General features: G+C 47.3%; 3 pseudogenes; 1 reads left to right on the forward strand and 2 right to left on the reverse strand.

Annotated features, from left to right (window-relative positions):
* Positions 1-20626: 20626 nt before the first annotated feature.
* LOC134952985 (5S ribosomal RNA) lies at positions 20627-20746 on the reverse strand (annotated as a pseudogene).
* Positions 20747-20908: 162 nt separating this feature from the next.
* On the reverse strand, positions 20909-21028 carry LOC134951030 (5S ribosomal RNA; annotated as a pseudogene).
* Positions 21029-21362: 334 nt separating this feature from the next.
* LOC134953891 (5S ribosomal RNA) lies at positions 21363-21482 on the forward strand (annotated as a pseudogene).
* The last annotated feature ends 2107 nt before the right edge of the window (positions 21483-23589 follow it).

The raw sequence follows: 23589 nt of genomic DNA on the forward strand, positions 1-23589 counted from the left end.
TATAATCAATTCCTCCGCGGAGACATTGACCAGCAGCAATTGCCTCCACAAAGTACACAGGGAGCTGAGATGGTGGATTCCAGTGGGGACGAATTGATAATCTGTGAGGAGGGGGATGTACACGGTGATATATCGGAGGGTGATGATGAGGTGGACATCTTGCCTCTGTAGAGCCAGTTTGTGCAAGGAGAGATTAATTGCTTCTTTTTTGGGGGGGGTCCAAACCAACCCGTCATATCAGTCACAGTCGTGTGGCAGACCCTGTCACTGAAATGATGGGTTGGTTAAAGTGTGCATGTCCTGTTTTGTTTATACAACATAAGGGTGGGTGGGAGGGCCCAAGGACAATTCCATCTTGCACCTCTTTTTTCTTTTCTTTTTCTTTGCATCATGTGCTGATTGGGGAGGGTTTTTTGGAAGGGACATCCTGCGTGACACTGCAGTGCCACTCCTAAATGGGCCCGGTGTTTGTGTCGGCCACTAGGGTCGCTAATCTTACTCACACAGTCAGCTACCTCATTGCGCCTCTTTTTTTCTTTGCGTCATGTGCTGTTTGGGGAGGGTTTTTTGGAAGGGACATCCTGCGTGACACTGCAGTGCCACTCCTAGATGGGCCCGGTGTTTGTGTCGGCCACTAGGGTCGCTAATCTTACTCACACAGCTACCTCATTGCGCCTCTTTTTTTCTTTGCGTCATGTGCTGTTTGGGGAGGGTTTTTTGGAAGGGACATCCTGCGTGACACTGCAGTGCCACTCCTAGATGGGCCCGGTGTTTGTGTCGGCCACTAGGGTCGCTAATCTTACTCACACAGCTACCTCATTGCGCCTCTTTTTTTCTTTGCGTCATGTGCTGTTTGGGGAGGGTTTTTTGGAAGGGCCATCCTGCGTGACACTGCAGTGACACTCCTAGATGGGCCCGGTGTTTGTGTCGGCCACTAGGGTCGCTAATCTTACTCACACAGCTACCTCATTGCGCCTCTTTTTTTCTTTGCGTCATGTGCTGTTTGGGGAGGGTTTTTTGGAAGGGCCATCCTGCGTGACACTGCAGTGCCACTCCTAGATGGGCCCGGTGTTTGTGTCGGCCACTAGGGTCGCTTATCTTACTCACACAGCGACCTCGGTGCAAATTTTAGGACTAAAAATAATATTGTGAGGTGTGAGGTATTCAGAATAGACTGAAAATGAGTGTAAATTATGGTTTTTGAGGTTAATAATACTTTGGGATCAAAATGACCCCCAAATTCTATGATTTAAGCTGTTTTTTAGTGTTTTTTGAAAAAAACACCCGAATCCAAAACACACCCGAATCCGACAAAAAAAATTCGGTGAGGTTTTGCCAAAACGCGTTCGAACCCAAAACACGGCCGCGGAACCGAACCCAAAACCAAAACACAAAACCCGAAAAATTTCAGGCGCTCATCTCTAGTATCAGAGCCAGATTTACACACGCATATATGAGCCCAATAGAGGAGTACTGTACCCTAACCCTAAACCCTCTTCTGACGGCTAAACCTAACCCCCCTTTTCCCCCTCCCACGTGATCGCATCCCACTGAAAGAAGGATCAGGATTACGGGCATCGGTATTTAGATGCCGGGATCCCAAGTCCTGTCTGGATGCATTGTCAACGCCGGTGTTCTAGCTGCGGATGGGATTCCGGCGTCAGTATTTCCAGCGCCGGGATCCCATCTGTCGGTATCCTCATTGCATCCCTTTTACCAAGCATGTTGTGTATGTATTACAGTCAATGTAACATTTTGGAGAGTTTGTCTGTCACTTAACTTGCAAGCTGGTGCCGCTGTATGGTCTGAACCGAAACCTCAGGATGATTTACAGAATTAAAAAGTCTTGGTAGCAATAAATATGTAAACTCTGTCCTGCCTGTGAAGTTTACTATAAATCATTACTGTATTTATCAGGTTACCAGTCTGACACACGTACAACTTTTTCACATAAAACAACTGCAGCATACCTAAATGAACACACAAAACTAGATGTGACCTTTTTGCAGGCTTTGTAAGAGAAGAGTATAGAGGAACCTGCGCTCACTTTGGAATCTGGAGAAGTGATCATTAGACAGCAATATTAATAACCCCTGAAACACCCAGTGAGTGTACAGCCCAGCAGCAGCTGATCATCTCACAGCCAGCATGCAGTAATACCTACGCTAGTATAATACCCCTTTCAGACAGAAAATGAAATTTCCGGGTGAAGCAGTTCCACCCGGTAATTTCATGAAACACACGGGTCCTTTTTCTGTGTGACAGGGTCGACCCGGGTTGTAATTCTAGGGACTTCGACCCTGGAATCTACCAGGGTCAGAGACACTGGAATTTCAACACGGGTTGACCCTTTCACACAGACAAAATACCCGTGTTGATCTGCAAATTACCGGGTCGAAATTCTCCAACCGGTAATATGCACGTCTGTGTGAAGGGGGGGTTGGGGGGGGGGGGGGGTCCGGCAGGTCCCGGCAAAGCGACCCGGCATTGAAGAGAGAAGGAGGGAAGAAGGGAGCATACAAAGTAAAGTTACAGTACTTTTTATTCCAGTACTGCTGTGTAGATTAAAAAAAAGTACATGTTGGCAATTATGTGATAAAACCTCACACAAAACTAAAAATAATACCAAAAAATAAGATTTTAAACCTACCGGTAAATCTTTTTCTCCTAGTCCATAGAGGATGCTGGGGACTCCGTAAGGACCATGGGGTATAGACGGGCTCCGCAGGAGACATGGGCACCTAAAAGAACTTTCTAGTATGGTGTGCACTGGCTCCTCCCTCTATGCCCCTCCTCCAGACCTCAGTTAGAGAACTGTGCCCAGAGGAGATGGACAACACGAGGAAAGGATTTTGTTAATCTAAGGGCAAGATTCACACCAGCCAGACTAATCACACCGTATAACCTGGAATACACATAACCAGTTAACAGTATGAACAAACAACAGTACCGGTCCAAGACCGAGTCTAACTGTAACATAACCCTTATGTAAGCAACAACTATATACAAGTCTTGCAGATTTTCCGCACTGGGACGGGCGCCCAGCATCCTCTACGGACTAGGAGAAAAAGATTTACCGGTAGGTTTCAAATCTTATTTTCTCTTATGTCCTAGAGGATGCTGGGGACTTCGTAAGGACCATGGAGTTTATACCAAAGCTCCCAATCGGGTGGGAGAGTGCAGATGACTCTGCAGCACCGACTGAGCAAACGCTAGGTCCTCATCAGCCAGGATATCAAACTTGTAGAATTTAGCAAAAGTGTTTGACCCCGACCAAGTTGCTGCTCGGCAAAGCTGTAATGCCGAGACGCCCCGGGCAGCCGTCCAAGAAGAGCCTACCTTCCTAGTGGAATGGGCCTTTACTGAATGCGGTAACGGCAATCCAGCCGTAACATAAGCCTGCTGAATCGTGTTACAGATCCAGCGAGCCATAGTCTGCTTCGAAGCAGGCGCGCCAATCTTGTTGGCAGCATACAGGACAAACAATGCTTCTGTTTTCCTAATTCTAGCCGTCCTGGCTACATAAATTTTTAAGGCCCTGACTACATCCAGGGACATGGAATCCTCCAAGTCACTCGTAGCCACAGGCACCACAATAGGTTGGTTCATATGAAAAGAAGATACCACCTTGGGTAAAAATTGAGGACGAGTCCTCAATTCTGCTCTATCTACGTGAAAAATCAAGTAAGGGCTCTAGTAAGACAAGGCCGCCAATTCTGACACACGCCTCGCAGATGCCAAGGCTAACAACATGACCACCTTCCAGGTGAGAAATTTCAACTCCACCGTTTTAAGGCGTTCAAACCAGTGTGATTTAAGGAACTGTAACACCACTTTCAGGTCCCATGGTGCCACCGGGGGCACAAAAGGAGGCTGGATGTGTAGTACTCCTTTTACAAACGTCTGGACTTCTGGGAGAGAGGCCAATTCCTTCTGAAAGAATATTGACAAGGCCGAAATCTGTACTTTAACAGACCCTAACTTTAGGCCCATATCCACTCCTGTCTGTAGGAAGTGGAGAAAACGACCCAGATGGAAATCTTACGTAGGAGCATTCTTGGTTTCACACCAAGAGACATATTTCCGCCAGATACGGTGATAATGTTTTACCGTCACCTCCTTCCTAGCCTTTATTAGAGTAGGTATGACCTCCTCCGGAATACCCTTCTCCGCTAGGATCCGGCGTTCAACCGCTTGCCGTCAAACGTAACCGCGGTAAGTCTTGGAACATGCAGGGCCCCTGCTGTAACAGGTCTTCCCTTAAAGGAAGAGGCCAGGGATCTTCCGTGAGCATCTCTTGAAGATCTGAGTACCAGGCCCTTCGAGGCCAGTCTGGAACAATGAGTATTGTTTGTACTCTTTTTCGATTTATGATCCTCAACACTTTTGTGACGAGAGGAAGAGGAGGAAACACGTAGACCGACTGGAATACCCATGGTGTTACCAGAGCGTCTACTGCTATTGCCTGAGGGTCCCGGGACCTGGCACAATACCTCCGAAGCTTCTTGTTGAGGCGTGACGCCATCATGTCTGTTTGAGGAACTCCCCAGAGATCCGTTATCTCTGCAAAGACTTCTTGATGAAGTCCCCACTCTCCTGGATGGAGATCGTGTCTGCTGAGGAAGTCTGCTTCCCAGTTGTCCACTCCCGGAATGAAGACAGCTGACAGAGCGCTTACGTGATTTTCCGCCCAGCGAAGAATCCTGGTGGCTTCTGCCATCGCGACTCTGCTTCTTGTCCCGCCTTGGCGGTTCACATGAGCTACTGCTGTGACATTGTCTGATTGAATCAGAACCGGTAGGTTGCGAAGAAGAATATCTGCTTGTCGAAGGCCGTTGTATATGGCCCTTAGCTCCAACACGTTGATGTGTAGACAGGACTCCTGGTCTGACCATAGTCCCTGAAAATTTCTTCCTTGGGTGACTGCTCCCCATCCTCGGAGGCTCGCGTCCGTGGTTACCAGGATCCAGTCCTGAATGCCGAACCTGCGACCCTCTAGAAGGTGAGCACTTTGCAGCCACCATAGAAGAGACACCCTGGCCCTGGGGGACAGTGTTATTTTTTGATGTAATTGTAGATGGGACCCGGACCATTTGTCCAGAAGATCCCATTGAAACGTCCTTGCATGGAACCTGCCGAAGGGAATGGCCTCGTAAGTTGCCACCATTTTCCCCAGAACCCGAGTGCATTGATGAGCTGACACTCTTTTCGGCTTCAGTAGTTCTCGGACCATCTTCTGGAGGTCCTGGACTTTTTCAAACGGGAAGAAAACTTTCTTTTGTTCCGTGTCCAGTATCATGCCAAGGAAGGCTAGTCGAGTTGTCGGAACCAACTGTGACTTTGGTAGATTGAGAATCCACCCATGTTGCTGAAGCACTCTCTTCTCCAGTAATTGCTCTCTTGATCTCGCTTTTATCAGGAGATCGTCCAAGTATGGGATAATTGTGACTCCTCGCTTGCGCAGGATCACCATCATTTCCGCCATTATCTTGGTGAAAATCCTCGGGCCGTGGACAGCCCAAACGGCAACGTCTGAAACTGGTAATGACAATCCTGTACCGCGAATCTCAGGTACTCCTGATGAGAGGGCTATATGGGGACATGAAGGTAAGCATCCTTTATGTCCAGTCACACAAAAATATCCCCCACTTCCAGGCAGGCTATCACCGCTCGGAGCGATTCCATCTTGAATTTGAATCTTTTCAGGTACAGGTTCAGGGATTTTAGGTTTAAAATGGGCCTGACCGAACCATCCGGCTTCGGGACCACAAATAGGGTTGAATAATACCCATTTCCCTGCTGGCTCAGGGGAACCCTGATAATCACTCGCTGTTGACACAGCGTTTGAATTGCAGCTAGCACTACTTCCCGCTCTGGAGTAGAAGCTGGTAAGGCCGACTTGAAAAATCAGCGTGGGGGCACCTCTTCGAATTCCAGCTTGTAGCCCTGGGAGACTATTTCTATCACCCAAGGGTCCACGTCTGACTGAACCCAGACTTGGCTGAATAGTCAAAGGCATGCCCCCACCTAAGCGGACTCCCGCAGGGGAGCCCCAGCGTCATGCGGTGGACTTAGCGGAAGCCAGGGAGGACTTCTGCTCTTGGGAACCAGCCGCAGCAGGTGTCCTCTTGCCTCTACCCTTACCTCTGGCGAGGAAAGAGGAGCCCCGACCTCTTCTGGATCTATGCGACCGAAAGGACTGCATCTGATATTGTGGGGGTTTCTTTTGCTGTTGGGGAACAAAAGGTAAAAAGGTCGACTTACCCGCGGTAGCTGTAGAGATCAGGTCCGCGAGGCCGTCCCCAAACAATACATCACCTTTGTAAGGTAAAACCTCCATATGCCTTTTTGAGTCTGCATCCCCCGTCCATTGGCAGATCCACAAGGCTCTTCTTGCCGAAATAGCCATAGCATTGGCTCTTGAACCCAGTAAACCAATGTCTCTTTGAGCGTCCTCATATATAAGACTGCGTCCTTAATATGAGCTAATGTTAACAAAATTGTATCAAGGTCAGCTGACAGTATATCTGTCCAAGCTGCTACTGCACTACATACCCATGCCGACGCAATTGCCGGTCTAAGCAAAGTACCAGTATGAGTGTAGATAGACTTTAGTGTAGTCTCTTGCCTGCGGTCCGCAGGGTCCTTGAGGGCTGCTGTGTCAGGGGACGGTAGCGCCACCTTCTTGGAAAGGCGTGTTAAGGCTTTGTCCACTGTGGGAGAGGATTCCCAACGTACCCTGTCCTGTGTAGGGAAAGAGTACGCCATAAGAACCCTTTTGGGAATCTGCAGTTTCTTATCTGGAGTTTCCTAAGCTGTTTCACATAACTCATTAATTTCATGGGAAGGAGGAAAGTTTATAACCTGTTTCTTTCCCTTAAACATGTGTATCCTCGTGTCGGGCACCGAGGGCTCATCAGTGATATGTAACACATCTTTTATTGCAATAATCATGCACTGAATACTTTTTGTCACCCTGGGGTGCAACCTTACTTCATCATAGTCGACACTGGAATCAGAGTCCGTGTCGGTATCTGTGTCCCTTATTTGTGAGAAGGGACGTTTCTGAGACCCCGACGGGTCCTGTGAGTCGGCACAATCTGTAGATTGATTACCTGCCGACGCTCTGGACTCTGCTTTGTCCAGTCTTTCATGCAGTGAAACTACACTAGCATTTAACATATGCCACATATTCATCCAATCCTGAGTCGGCACCGCCGACTGAGACACACCACTCATCTGTTCCACCTCCTCTTTGGATAAGCCTTACGTTTCAGACATGCCGACACACGTACCGACACCCCACACACACAATGGGATGTAACTATAAGGGGACAATTTCCCAAAGAAGGCCCTTTGGAGAGACAGAGAGAGAGTATGCCAGCACACACCAGCGCCAACTGACCCAGGGGAAAAAAACCCAGATAGCGCTTTTACATATAAATGTATACAGAATTCCCCACTCACTGCGCTTTAAATATGGGCCCCCCTCTCTTATTTTCAGCCCTCTGATGTTCAGCAGGAGAGAGTCCGGGGAGCCAGCGTTCTCTGCAGCCTCTGTGGAGAAAATGGCGCTGGTTAGTGCTGAGGGATCAATCTCCGCCGACTCGCGCGGCGGGCTTCGGTCCCGCTCAAGATTTTGAAAAAAAATGGGGGGATTCACCGCGCAGCCTAACAACATGCTTCTTGCCTAAAAACGAGGTTAATTGCTGCCCAGGGCGCCCCCCCGCGCCCAGCACCCATCAGTGCCATGTGTGCGTGTAAATGTGGGAGCAATTGCGCAAAGCTACCTGCGGCGCGTTTACCTCATGAAGATCTGAAGTCTTCTGCCGCCTGACGTCCTCTTATGATCTGTCATACTCACCCGGCTTCTTTTTTCCGGCATCTGTGAGGAGGATGGCGACGCGGCTCCGGGACGAACCCCAGGGTGAGATCTGTGTTCCGACTCCCTCTGGAGCTAATGGTGTCCAGTAGCCTAAGAAGCAGAGCCCTTAACTCTTAAGAAGTGGGTCTGCTTCTCTCCCCCTCAGTCCCACGATGCAAGGAGTCTGTTGCCAGCAGAGCTCCCTGAAAATAAAAAACCTAACAAAATTATTTTTACAGAAAACTCAGGAGAGCTCCTGTAATGCACCCAGTCTCCTCTGGGCACAAGATTTAACTGAGGTCTGGAGGAGGGGCATAGAGGGAGGAGCCAGTGCACACCATACTAGAAAGTTCTTTTAGGTGCCCATGTCTCCTGAGGAGCCCGTCTATACCCCATGGTCCTTACGGAGTCCCCAGCATCCTCTAGGACGTAAGAGAAATTGCAGTTAATGTTATTCCAGTTTCAGAGGGCAACACTACAAAACAACACCTTAAAGTGTTCTATACACACATTAACTGCATTCTATATTAAATACACATACTGTAGCTAAAGGTCCCACCTGGGCAATTCAGATTGGTCACTGCCACTAATCATCACGTACAGTATAAATGTGCAGCGTATGCTACATGTAGTACTGTATATACCAGATTACAGTCAGGGCAGCTCCTGACGTGCAGATTTTTATCAAAATAACAAGATGGGTGAGTATGATATGTCTATGGGAAAGTTACACGATTGCAGATTAGCAGTGTGCAACATTAATAGCCCTAGAGCAGCATGAATGGTGCACTGTCCTGCAGAGCCAATGTCCTGTGGTTCCCCTGTGCAAAGCTCCCAGCCAGCAGCTTCACAGAGACTGCTGCATGCTGTGCACAGGGGTGGGCTGTCAGTACCGATGAGCCTTGACCGCTGCACCAGTTTAGAGCAGCAGGCAGACTCATGTCACAGAGGAGAGAATGATTGATCAGCTGTGTGCTAACAGTGCACAGCATACTCACTCACTTTGGGGAACTGTGAGTATACAGAGTTGAGGCACACAAAATGTGTTACAGGACCTTACCTAACCAGGGCACAGGAGGCTTAGCAGCACGATGTTAGCAGCGGGTGTGGTATGGTATGCCGTCGGTCGGGCTCCCGGTGACCAGCATACCGGCGCCGGGAGCCCGACCGCCGGCTTACCGACAGTGTGGCTATTTTATTCTCCCTCCAGGGGGGTCCTGGACCCCCACGAGGGAGAATAAGTATCGGTATGCCGGCTGTCGGGATTCCGCCGCCGGTACACTTTGCGCTGGGATCCCGACAGCCGGCATACTGAAGCCCACCCGTTGGCAGCAGTGCTCTGGCTCTGAAGTGCAAGTGAGCTGTCTGAACTTCCTGATTATGTCCTGGACAGGTCACCTGATCATCATTGAGGCAGATGTAGTAGCTGCCTCTAGTGGTCCGTTTTCTCTGCGGGATTATTGGCTGCTGCGGAGCCCCGCCCCCCCTGCACCAGGCAGTTCTTATTATCACAGGGAAGGCTCCGCTGGATGCTGCCTCGCGACTCTCGGTGTCTTCCTGGAGCAGTGCAACATTTGTGAGTTTACACTATAAAAATGATTTGAAGAATACAAAGATTATATATGATTATATTTATATGTTAGAAATAAATACTTTGTATTTTCCAGATTATTTTTATAATAAAAACTGTGTAGTATGACAGGTGAGGCTCTGCCTCCCCTGACTGCACATCCCTTGTTTATATAGCAAGGAACAGGTGGCACTCCATGGTCTTTACAAGCAGTGAAAGGGTTATTGCTGCATATCAACGTTTCAAGACTAAGCTGGTCTTTTCATCAGATGAGAGATACAATTCTTCTAAAATACTGATACAACTGATACTTAATTGTTAGTTCCCAGTGCTGCCCACCGCAGAGACTGACAGCGGTGGGAGGAGCAAGCCTAACTTAGAAAGATTCCTGAAGGAATTTAAGTTCAATTACACGATAATCCTTTACTCTGGAATTATCACTTACTGAGTTCTTTCTGGTGAGCCAAATGTACTGTAACTCCTTGAATTGTTGCGTTAAACAGGTCCTTTGTAAGTTACTTAGGGAACTAACAATTAAGTATCAGTTGAATCAGTATTTTATTATATGTATTTAATATACAGTTCACAATAGCAGCACTCAGTGATGACTTCTCCAAGAATTAACACACCATTACTCTGGGTTACTTCAACGTTTCGGATCATTTATTGAGACCCTTATGTCAGGATACAAAAATTACAAAATGACACCAACAATTCTTAAAAACCCTTCCTCATCCAAAAGTTAACGCCCCACATCCTGCCCTCAGGCAAGTGTGGAAAATTAATCACAAATGTGAGACAATCTAACACCACTTAATGAGCAGGTGTATAGGAGAAAACAACATCATATCCAGGGTTGGACTGGCCCACAGTCCTCTAGAGATAAGGTTCCAGACTATGTTCTTAAATTATACCATATACACACATACTGTATGTATATGGTATAATTTAAGAACATACCTAATACTGCACAGGACTATGGTTTATTGTCTACAGGCCCTCATTCCGAGTTGTTCGCTCGCAAGCTGCTTTTAGCAGCTTTGCACACGCTAAGCCGCCGCCTACTGGGAGTGAATCTTAGCATAGTAAAATTGCGAACGAAAGATTCTCAAAATTGCGATTACACACCTCTTAGCAGTTTCTGAGTAGCTTCAAACTTACTCGGCATCTGCGATCAGTTCAGTGCTTGTCGTTCCTGGTTTGACGTCACAAACACACCCAGCGTTCACCCAGACACTCCTCCGTTTCTTCAGCCACTCCCGCGTTTTTCCCAGAAACGGTAGCGTTTTTTCGCATACACCCATAAAACGGCCTGTTTCCGCCCAGAAACACCCACTTCCTGTCAATCACATTACGATCACCAGAACGAAGAAAAAAACGTGAGTAAAATTCCTAACTGCATAGCAAATTTACTTGGCGCAGTCGCACTGCGGACATTGCGCATGCGCATTCGCGACTAATCGCTCCGTTGCGAAAAAAAATAACGAGCGAACAACTCGGAATGACCCCCACAGTGCATTGCTGTTATTTATCTGCTACATTATCATGTATGCACTAACAGTATTAACTAAATATATTTATCAAAGGGCCCAGCCCATTCTTTGTCTAATGGTTAGGAAAATAAATATAGAGACTGGCCACACTCCTAAATATTGGCCCCTACCACTGTGTTCCCCCGGTGGGCCCTTCATGCCCCAGTCCGACACTGATCATATACATCATTTTTATTTAAAAATGAAACCACAAGAATGTTAATTGCAATACAATGCCACATATTCTAGGCAAACACCAAAAAAATGCTCAACCTATTAAAATGAATTAATTTTTATTTATTTTATTTTGACGTGTCCAAATATTGATGTGGTTCTAACTTGCACCCTAACATGGACACATTATAGTGACCATATCAAAAATAAGACATTATAATAAACATTATAGAGCCAGTATCTCCTATATAACAGCCCAGATCTGTCACTCTGTGACTGTGTGGCTAACGCTGGGCGTGGCTAGGAGCTCTCATTGGTTAAGCAGCAGGTCCATCACACCCAGTCCACAGCTGATTGGTCGAGAAACGCCCTCCCACACAGGTTACATCCAATGAGAGGCTCTGCCCTTTGGCTGCTGTGTGTTGTGTTCCCAGGGTAGGATTAACAATGGGGCTGATGGAGCTGCAGCTCCAAGTCGACACCCCAAAATAGTCCCACTGCATCTGCAGCAACATACCCTCCAACAATTTACACATAAAAATCACTGCGAAATTGAAAAGGGGGCGTGGTCACGGGTAAAGGGGCGTGGTCATGCCCATTTTCCTATACTTTCATTGGAAGTTTAGAGAGCCAAAAATCAGTACAGACCATAAAACATAAAAAAAAGTTCCTGTACCTGCCAAAAAGGTCCAGCTGGAGGGTATGCCACTGCATCTGCAGCAATTTTCTGTGCTGGAGATAGGGAAAACAAAAAATCCTTTTACTGCAGAATCCTATGTCCTGCTGCCAGTCCTCCTGCCCCCAACAGCATCAACAATCCCCACTCCCTAGCCGCGGCACAGGTGGAACAAAAGCTGCAGCGGCCACCGGCATAGATGTGTATGAAAGCGGCGCAGTGGAAAGCTTTCATAGCCCTCACTGTGCCGCATACTCTCTGAGCCCCGGAGCCTCCTCTGTGCGTGATGTCACAGAAGTGCCTCCCCGCCACAGCCGCGTCCAGATCCCCAGAGGCCCTGACTCCGCAACACAGCACCTGGCCTGCCGGCCTGGAAGCCCCGAGATGGCTAATGTAACGGATAGAGTGGGTGATATCGCGGAGGGTAATGTCTGGACGCTGAATCAATGGGGGTCATTCTGACCTGATCACACGCTGCCGTTCATCGCAGCGCAGCGATCAGGTCAGAAGTGCGTATGCACCGGCGCCGCAGTGCGTCTGCGCATGGCTGACAGCCGATGGCTGTCGTTGCCTACCGATCACCTCTGCCTCATTGACACGCAGAGGCATTCACTGGGCTGGAGGGGGTGGCACGCCGGCTTTTGACGGGCTGCAGCGGCTGTGTGACGTCAAACACAGCCGCTGCGAGCCGGGCAGCGACGAGTAGCTCCCGGCCAGCATGCAAAAGCTGTGCTGGCCAGGAGCTACTCCTGAAGTGCAAAAGCATCGCCGCTGTGCAACTAGCCCTGTGCTGGGTGTCCCCCCGCATGTCAGTGTGCCTGATCATAGCTCTGCAAAATTTTGTCAGGCAACGATCAGGTCTGAATTAGGCCCAATGTAAAAGGTGACAGTGCTATGCAGTGCAGTGGGTATGCAATGTCTCTGACATTGCACAGCACTCTCACCTTTTACATTGATTCAGCGAGTCAGACAGTTCTGCCAGCCAGTCACTATTGTTAGCGCCGGTGTCCCAACGCCCCGCATTAAAGGGAAGTAGACGCACTAAATAAACTACAGCTCCCAGCAGCTCATAGCACCAAAGCATTCTGGCCATTAGGGCTGCTGGGAGCTGTAGTTTATGGAGTGCATCTTCTTCCCGGCGCGTTGGGACACTGGCGCTCACAATAGTGACTGACTGCTTGGCTGCTGTGCAAGTCTCCGGGAGAGCCACTGCCAAAGGGAGGACAGTACGTGAAGCCTCTGCTAGGTGATATTGTATATATATATATTGTATATATATATTGTAACACTGTAAGGGAACAAGGTGCCGTTTCCTGGGGTAAATGGCAGCAAGCAGCAGCTGAGGAATCACACAAGTCCAGTTTGTGGTGCAACTGGCCACAACCAGTTTTACTAAACAGAAAATAAAACAAACATCAAAAGAAAATACCTTGCCTGTCCGACACTAACTAAACACAAGACGTTCCTAACTGTCTCTAAACAAAAACACAAAGTTTTCCAGTCAAGACTGTATGGCTCACTTGTATAAGGAAGCGTGTTTCTCTTTCAGAGATTCTCCAGTCTCAGGCAGTCTGCACACACTAATCAGGCCAGCAGCCCTATAACACTCTTACACAGCTGAAACCCTGATTAGCCTTCTGTGAGGCCAAAGATCCGAACTGGGCCCAACGTCTGGAACTTGCCCTGTCTCTCTTTCAGGGCCCTTATCCAGCTTTTCCAATAAACTGAAAAGGTTCTGACAAAACGACACATTTTCCTAGAAGTTTTCATTTTTCTAATACATGTAAGACAAGAACCTGGGACAAACATACCTGCCCTCAAACACTATTCCAGTGTTCTTGTCACATATCCCCCTCCCCTGTTTCAACCTAGGGGCTAGAACACTTGTAGCCCCCAAACAGAAGATGCGGGACAATGCATCTGCATTGGCCAATTGTGTACCCGGTCTATGTTCAACAGTAAACTTATACTCCTGCAATGCTAGAAACAATCTAGTTACCCGAGCATTCTGACCTCTATTTACATACATCCATTTTAAAGGGGCGTGATCTGTCACTAGTCTGAATTGTCTACCAAGAGGTAATATCTCTATCTAGTGCCCACTTAATGGCCAAAGCCTCCTTTTCCACAATGGCATACCTTTTTTCATGCTCATTGAGTTTCCTACTCAAATAAATGATAGGGTGTTCATCCCCATCTCTGGTTTGGGACAACACAGCCCCTATCCCTACCTCTGAGGCATCTGTCTGTACAACAAATTCTTTTGAAAAATCTGGTGTTATCAGTACAGGTTGTGAACACAAAGCCACTTTTAACGCTTAGAACGCTTTTTCTGCATCAGGGTTCCATTTCACCATATTTGACTGCTTCCCTTTGGTAAGGTCTGACAACGGCATTGCTGTGGTCGCAAAATTAGGAATAAACCGTCTATAGTACCCAGTTATTCCCAAAAAAGCCCTAACCTGTTTTTTATTCACTGGACGAGGCCAGTTTTGAATAGCATCAATTTTATTCAATTGGGGCCTAATCAGACCTCTGCCTATGGTAAAGCCCAAATATTTAACCTCCTCGATTGTGAGGCAGCACTTCTTTGGGTTAGCAGTTAACCCTGCTTCTCTGATTGAGTCCAGTACTGCTTGTACTTTAACCAAATGGGACCCCCAGTCCGTACTGTGAATTACCACATCATCCAAATAGGCAGCTGCATATTTTCTATGGGGCCTCAAAATTTTATCCATCGCCCGTTGAAAGGTTGCTGGAGCCCCATGCAACCCAAAGGGTAACATCTTATACTGGTATAGCCCCTCCGGAACCGAAAAGGCTGTTTTCTCTTTTGCGCTATCAGTTAAAGGTATTTGCCAGTAACCTTTGGTCAGGTCCAACTTGGTGAGAAACCTGGCTATTCCCAGCCTTTCTATTAGCTCATCCACACGGGGCATGGGGTATGCGTCAAATTTGGACACCTCATTTAACTTACGAAAGTAATTACAGAAGCGTATTCTACCGTCTGGCTTCGGGATGAGAACTATGGGACTGGACCACTCACTATTAGATTCCTCTATGACTCCAAGTTCTAACATGTTTTTAACTTCTTTAGAAACAGCTTCTCGCTGAGCTTCAGGAATCCTATATGGCTTTAAATGGACCCTGACCCCTGGTTCTGTGACAATGTCATGTTTTATTATGGTCGTTTGGCCAGGCAGCTCTGAAAATATCTCCCTATTTTGGATGAGAAATTCTTTAACCTGATTGTTCTGATCAGCTGATAATGTCTCTGACACCTTTACTGCGGGAAGCAACTGAGGTGAAGACACCGAAGGGCAAGGCTCCGCTAACAGAGACAACCTATCTTTCCAGGGTTTGATTAAGTTAACATGGTAGATTTGTTCGGGTTTTCTCTTTCCCAGTTGGTATACTTTGTAATTAACCTCATTCATTTTTTCCCTAATCTCAAATGGACCCTGCCATTTAGCTAGTAACTTGCTTTCCACAGTGGATACCAAAACAAGAACTCTATCTCCGGGAGCAAATTCCCTTATCTTGGCACTCCGGTTATATACCCTCTGTTGAGCACTTTGGGCCTGTTCCATGTGCTCTCTGACAATAGGTACCACGGCTGCAATCCTATCCTGCATTTGTGTTACATGTTCAATAACGCTTCTATAAGGAGTGGGCTGTCCTTCCCACATCTCTTTGGCAATGTCCAATAGCCCTCTGGGGTGTCTACCATACAACAAATCAAATGTAGAAAACCCCATAGAGGACTGAGGAACTTCTCTGATGGCCATTAACAAGTAAGACAACAAACAATCCCAGTTTTTCCCATCTCTATCAACAACCTTTTTAAACATACTTTTTAATGTTTTATTAAACCTTTCCACCAACCCATCAGTTTGGGGATGGTAGATGGACGTCCTGAGGTGAGTGACCTTAAATAATTTGCACAATTCTTTCACGAACCTTGACATAAATGGAGTACCTTGGTCAGTCAAAATTTCTTTTGGTATTCCCACTCTACTAAAAACCTGCACCAGCTCCCTAGCTATCGTCTTGGTTGTGATAGTGCGTAAAGGGACAGCCTCAGGATATCGAGTGGCATAGTCCATTATTACCAGGATATACTGATGGCCCCGAGCGGACTTTAACAAGGGCTCCACGAGATCCATGGGCTATTCTGTCAAACGGGACTTCTGTAATAGGCATGGGAACTAGTGGGCTCCTGAAATGGGGTCTAGGGGCATGATACTGGCATTCAGGACAGGAAGAACAATATTCAGACACTTCTTTATAAACCCCTGGCCAAAAGAACCTTTGTAAAACTCTTTCAGTGGTTTTTTCTGCCCCTAAATGTCCTGCTGTAACGTGACTGTGAGCTAAATCTAGTACCGTTCTCCGATAAGGCTGGGGAACTACCAGCTGTTCCACCACATCCTCACCCCTTTTGACAATGTGGTACAAGAGCTCATTACAGATGGCCATGTGGGGATACGTAACCCTGTCACCTGGTACCACAGGTTCCCCATTAACAATCTTAACATTCTCTCTAGCCTTTATTAAGGTAGGATCCTTTAACTGTTCAGACGCAAACAGATCCTTCTTTACCTCCAGGTCAGGCACGCTTTCAGTTCTAACTACTATGTCTCTGTTTCCAGCAAGAGGGCCCTCACTGGACTCCCCATCTGTCACTTCCCCAGCCAAACTAGCAAAAGGCAAAGGGTCAGAAAGTTCCGAAGACACATGTACATCCATAAAATCACCGTTATTATCAACTGGCTCTTTACTTCTCACATCTGTTGATAAACGTGATTCCCACAGTTTCCAAAAATGAGGAAAATCCCTCCCTATTATGGCCTCATGCACCAAGGTGGGGACCAGTCCTGCTTCAACAATTGCTGACCCACAAGTTTCTAGATTCACTTCAGCAGTGACATAATGTTGGGTATCCCCATGTATGCAAGTTACCCCAGTAGGTATTTGCTGGGCCTTTAAGGGGTTCACTAACCCAGCTTTCACAAGGGTAACTAAACTTCCTGAATCTAGCAAGGCCTCTACCCGGTTACCCTCTAAGAACACGTCACACATTTGTTTTTCCAGCTCAGGTGAAGGTACCACAGTACAGGCTAACCTAGCAAAGAAAGACATTCTGCGACATTCAAAGGCAGCATCACATTGCATGGGTTCTTGCATAACTCGGCAATTGGCAGCACGCAGCAGCTGAGGAATCACACAAGTCCAGTTTGTGGTGCAACTGGCCACAACCAGTTTTATTAAACAGAAAATAAAACAAACATCAAAAGAAAATACCTTGCCTGTCCGGCACTAACTAAACACAAGACGTTTCTAACGGTCTCTAAACAAAAACACAAAGTTTTCCAGTCAACACTGTATGGCTCACTTGTATAAGGAAGCGTGTTTCTCTCACAGAGATTCTGCAGTCTCAGGCAGTTTGCACACACTAATCAGGCCAGCAGCCCTATAACACTCTTACACAGCTGAAACCCTGATTAGCCTTCTGTGAGGCCAAAGACCCGAACTGGGCCCAACGTCTGGAACTTGCCCTGTCTCTCTTTCAGGGCCCTTATCCAGCTTTTCCAATAAACTGAAAAGGTTCTGACAAAACGAAACATTTTCCTAGAAGTTTTAATTTTTCTAATACATGTAAGACAAGAACCTGGGACAAACATACCTGCCCTCAAACACTATTCCAGTGTTCTTGTCACAATATACATATATATATATATATATATATATATACACATAGAGTGGTCGAAGTGGGGCGGTATACGGCGGTATGGTATACCGCCACTTCTTCCACTGACCCGGAAATGAGCCCAGAAAGTGCAGCAGGAGGCGAGGGAAGTGGCATCCTGCTGCACATGGTGCTCCCCGTGCCTGCGCGGCGGCCGGCGGCTGTGTAGAGCGCTGTAGCTCACAGCTCTCCCCGCCGCCAGCCACCCGCGCACACCGCTCACCAGCCGGCCGCCGGCCCCGCTCACCAGCCACCCGCCGCTTCCACTCACCAGCCGGCCGCCGGACCCGCTTCCACTCACCAGCCGCCCGGCGCCAGCTCACTGCTGCCAGCAACAACATCAGGTAATGTTTCCCTGCTGTCACCTCTCTACCTGCTGTTCCTGTCGCCACCCTCCCTGTCGTCACAGTTGTCACCCTCCCTGTCGTCACTCTCTCTGTCGTCACTGTCCCTCTGTCATTACTGTCCCTCTGTCGTCACTCTCTCCCTGTCGTCACTCTCGTCACTCTCTCCGTCGTCACTCTCTCCCTGTCGTCACTGTCGTCACTCTCTCCCTGTCGTCACTCTCTCCCTGTCGTCACTGTCGTCACTCTCTCCCTGTCGTCACTGTCGTCAGTCTCTCCCTGTCGTCACTCTCTCCCTGTCGTCACTGTCGTCACTCTCTCCCTGTTGTTACTCTCTCCCTGTCGTCACTCTCTCCGTCGTCACTCTCTCCCTGTCGTCACACTCTCTCCCTGTCGTCACACTCTCCCCGTCGCTCACTCTGTCGTCGCTCACTCTGTCGTCGCTCTCGTCACTCTCTCCCTGTCATCACTCTCTCCCTGTCATCACTCTCTCCCTGTCGTCAATCTCTCTCCCTGTCATCACACTCTCGTCACACTCTCTCACTGTCGTCACACTCTCTCCCTGTCGTCACTCTCTCCCTGTCGTCACTCTCTCCGTCGTCACTCTCTCCCTGTCGTCACTCTCTCCCTGTCGTCACTCTCTCCCTGTCGTCACTGTCGTCACTCTCTCCCTGTCTCTCTCGCTCCCCGTCGCTCTCTCTCCCCGTCGCTCTCTCTCCCCGTCGCGCTCTCTGTCGTCGCTCTCTCTGTCGTCGCTCTCTCTGTCGTCGCTCTCTCTGTCGTCGCTCTCTCTGTCGTCACTCTCTCTGTCGTCACTCTCGTCACTCTCTCTGTCGTCACTCTCGTCACTCTCATCACTCTCTCTATCGTCACTCTCGTCACTCTCTCTGTCGTCACTGTCCCTGTCGTCACTCTCTCCCCCTGTCGTCACTCTCCGTCGTCACTCTCTCTCCCTGTCTTCACTGTCTCTCTCCCTGTCTTCACTGTCTCTCTCCCTGTCGTCACTGTCTCTCTCCCTGTCGTCACTGTCTCTCTCCCTGTCGTCACTGTCTCTCTCCCTGCCATCACTGTCTCTCTCCCTGTCATCACTGTCTCTCTCCCTGTCGTCACTCTGGCTGTCCCTGCTGTCACAATTTCGGCTCATTCAGTGTGCTACAATGTGAATTTCGGCTCATTCAGTGTGCTACAAGGTGAATTTAGGCTCATTCAGTGTGCTACAAGGTGAATTTCGGCTCAGTCAGTGTGCTACAATGTGAGTTTCGGCTCAGTCAGTGTGCTAAAATGTGAATTTCGGCTCAGTCAGTGTGCTACAAGGGGAATTTCGGCTCATTCAGTGTGCTACAAGGGGAATTTCGGCTCATTCAGTGTGCTACAAGGTGAATTTCGGCTCATTCAGTGTGCTATAATGTGAATTTCGGCTCAGTCAGTGTGCTACAAGGGGAATTTCGGCTCATTCAGTGTGCTACAAGGGAATTTCGGCTCATTCAGTGTGCTACAAGGTGAATTTCGGCTCATTCAGTGTGCTACAGGGTGAATTTCGGCTCATTCAGTGTGCTACAGGGTGAATTTCGGCTCAGTCAGTGTGCTACAAGGTGAATTTCGGCTCATTCAGTGTGCTACAGGGTGAATTTCGGCTCATTCAGTGTTCTACAATGTGAAAGGGGCACCAGTACTAGATAGTATAAGGGGGTTCTACTACATGAGGCATGCCCCTTTTTGGGTGACCACGCCTCCTTTTTGGGTGACCACACCCCTTTTCTGGAGCGCGCGCGCCTTAGGCGCGCGCATAATTACATCCTTCACTTTTGCATACCCCCACTTCAAAATTTCTACTTCAACCACTGTATATATATATATATATATATATATATATATATATATATATACACTCACTTTTTCCACAGCTGAAAAAAGAATTAGACCAGCACTCACGTTTTAGTTGGTGAAAGAAAAAAGGGGTTTTATTCCTGATAAGCCATCTAGGATGCACCCCACTGTTACAGTTCGCCCGACAGCCGTTTCAACACTTAATGGTCTTCATCAGGGGCAGCTGTCACTCTGTCCGGAGTTGCCTTAAGTAGCAGAGAGGGCGCCAGAATGTCCGAACGGGACGGCCGGAAACAGCGCGTCATAGCTGCTATCCGATTGGCTCCTGCCCGCACGTGGGATGTGTTGCTATGGTACACAAACCCGGCTCCCTCCTTAGCAACCTGCTCCGGCAGCGCAACAATCGTGTAGCGTGGGATGATCTGTATTGTAAGTACAGCGGCATACAGGTAGAGTTGCTGCTGTCTGTGATCCCAGTCACAGGCACAAATGCAGAGTGCTTAGCCCCACAGTGCGCCGGCGACATGGAAACACTGACAGCTCAATTTCAAATAAAATACAAAAAGTGACATATAGGACAAGTGAACCAAACAGTGTCATCATGCACAGCAATGGTATCAAACCACTCAAAGGAATATTAATAACTAAATGTAACACGCCACCACATTAGCGTGATATAATCATAAACAGCAATGGTATCATGTCGCTAAGGGGTTATAAATATCCAAATTCTACACACCACCATATTGGTGTGATATAATCATGGCTAAATGCATCATGGATCAAGGGTGTCTAACAGGTGCAGAGTGCAACATGACAGTGTGGATGCCTTATAATATCAGGCAAATAACGGAGATACTGATAGATCACCTATGGGACATTCATGTCTCTTGGTACAGTACCCAGTATTCCCATGCCGTCTCCAAGTATGGTACTGACTGGGCCCAACGCTGCTTAATTGCCAAGATCGGACGGGATTTGATGATTTCCAGCGTGGTATGATTGTATCAGACAGACATGCCCATACATAAGTGTCTCCCGTAGTGTCAGTATCTTCACCCGTATCACAGCCAAGTCACATCATATCCTGTATAATGGTGTAAGCCTAACCACCATTAGTGATGCCAACAACCAAGCCATGGGGAGAACTGGAGAAACATCCACCGACTCTTTTGATACAACACCTAGTATTCCCACCTTGTCTCCAAACGTGGTACTAGCTAGGCCCATCACTGCTTAATTGCCAAGATCAGACGGGATCGGATGGGATCCAGTGTGGTATGGTAGTATCAATCTACACGGTGTGCAGGAATAATGAGTTGTAGAGTATGTCCAATATGCAATAGACAAGAGCCCGATGGGCCCTGTAGGTGAGAGACCAAACAGAAGAGCATTAGCAGGCAGTGATGGGCCTAGCTAGTACCACGTTTGGAGACAAGGTGGGAATACTAGGTGTTGTATCAAAAGAGTCGGTGGATGTTTCTCCAGTTCTCCCCATGGCTTGGTTGTTGGCATCACTAATGGTGGTTAGGCTTACACCATTATACAGGATATGATGTGACTTGGCTGTGATACGGGTGAAGATACTGACACTACGGGAGACACTTATGTATGGGCATGTCTGTCTGATACAATCATACAACGCTGGAAATCATCCAATCCCGTCCGATCTTGGCAATTAAGCAGCGTTGGGCCCAGTCAGTACCATACTTGGAGACGGCATGGGAATACTGGGTACTGTACCAAGAGACATGAATGTCCCATAGGTGATCTATCAGTATCTCCGTTATTTGCCTGATATTATAAGGCATCCACACTGTCATGTTGCACTCTGCACCTGTTAGACACCCTTGATCCATGATGCATTTAGCCATGATTATATCACACCAATATGGTGGTGTGTAGAATTTGGATATTTATAACCCCTTAGCGACATGATACCATTGCTGTTTATGATTATATCACGCTAATGTGGTGGCGTGTTACATTTAGTTATTAATATTCCTTTGAGTGGTTTGATACCATTGCTGTGCATGATGACACTGTTTGGTTCACTTGTCCTATATGTCACTTTTTGTATTTTATTTGAAATTGAGCTGTCAGTGTTTCCATGTCGCCGGCGCACTGTGGGGCTAAACACTCTGCATTTGTGCCTGTGACTGGGATCACAGACAGCAGCAACTCTACCTGTATGCCGCTGTACTTACAATACAGATCATCCCACGCTACACGATTGTTGCGCTGCCGGAGCAGGTTGCTAAGGAGGGAGCCGGGTTTGTGTACCATAGCAACACATCCCACGTGCGGGCAGGAGCCAATCGGATAGCAGCTATGACGCGCTGTTTCCGGCCGTCCCGTTCGGACATTCTGGCGCCCTCTCTGCTACTTAAGGCAACTCCGGACAGAGTGACAGCTGCCCCTGATGAAGACCATTAAGTGTTGAAACGGCTGTCGGGCGAACTGTAACAGTGGGGTGCATCCTAGATGGCTTATCAGGAATAAAACCCCTTTTTTCTTTCACCAACTAAAACGTGAGTGCTGGTCTAATTCTTTTTTCAGCTGTGGAAAAAGTGAGTGTATATACTAATTATCAGGACCTTGCACCAACAATTTATGATATAGGACATAGAGTGCTGTCATCTTGCTATATTTTATATATATATATATATATATATATATATATATATATATATATATATATATATATCTGTGTGTAAAATCAAAATGGTACCAAATTGCGCTCGGGAGTAATAGATAAGCAGCACCTCTAGATGAATCCTCTGTTAGCAAAGATTCAAAGAATATTGCATACAAAACAGATCTTAGGGCGCTAACAGAATTAAGAACTTTAAAATATTGCCAACAATTAATTGAACATAATTTAAAATTTATTCACAATACAATTCTTCTCCATTTCACAGTGTTTACAGATTTTTCACCATACAGATTTGATATTCAATCTGAATAGACGAACTCCAATATACACCAATTTTGGTTTGATCAGATGCAGAACCTAACGCGTTTCGTCCCTTAGGACTTCCTCAGGGGTATTGAGTCTGAACAATAAAGACATAGTAACTTAATCAATTCACAGTATATAGTACATAATTTCATATATCCATCCGGACCCATTGGTAAGATACAAAGTGTTTGAGGTAAATATCAGAAACATAAATTCTTAAATGGTGATTATGTGGGCTCTTAATTAATGATTAATAAGTGACTAAATTATATTATTATACTAATTGTGCCAGATTTTAGAGTGAAGATAAAGCAGGTGACATGAAAAGTAGTACATACCAATCAACGGAATCCCGGCGGTCGAAATACCAACGCCGGAATCCCGACCGGCACAATCCCGACATATTCTCCCTCCGTGGGTGTCCACGACACCCATAGAGGGAGAATATAATAGTGTGCCGAGCGTGGCGAGCGAAGCGAGCCCGCAAGGGGCTGCGTTCCGCTCGCGACCCCTGTCTGGATTATGTGGTCGAGATTCCGGCGTCGGTATTTCGACCACCGGGATCCTGTCCATGGGGATTTAGTACTGATCCCCAATCAATGGGGGTAATTCCAAGTTGATCGCAGCAGGAAATTTTTTAGCAGTTGGGCAAAACCATGTGCACTGCAGGGGAGGCAGATATAACATGTGCAGAGAGAGTTAGATTTGGGTGTGGTGTGTTCAATCTGCAAACTAAATTGCAGTGTAAAATTAAAGCAGCCAGTATTTACCCTGCACAGAAACAAAATAACCCACCCAAATCTAACTCTCTCTGCACATGTTATATCTGCCTCCCCTGCAGTGCACATGGTTTTGCCCAACTGCTAAAAAATTTCCTGCTGCGATCAACTT

Source organism: Pseudophryne corroboree, chromosome 8 (genome assembly GCF_028390025.1).
Source record: "Pseudophryne corroboree isolate aPseCor3 chromosome 8, aPseCor3.hap2, whole genome shotgun sequence".
Taxonomy (NCBI): Eukaryota; Metazoa; Chordata; class Amphibia; order Anura; family Myobatrachidae; genus Pseudophryne; species Pseudophryne corroboree.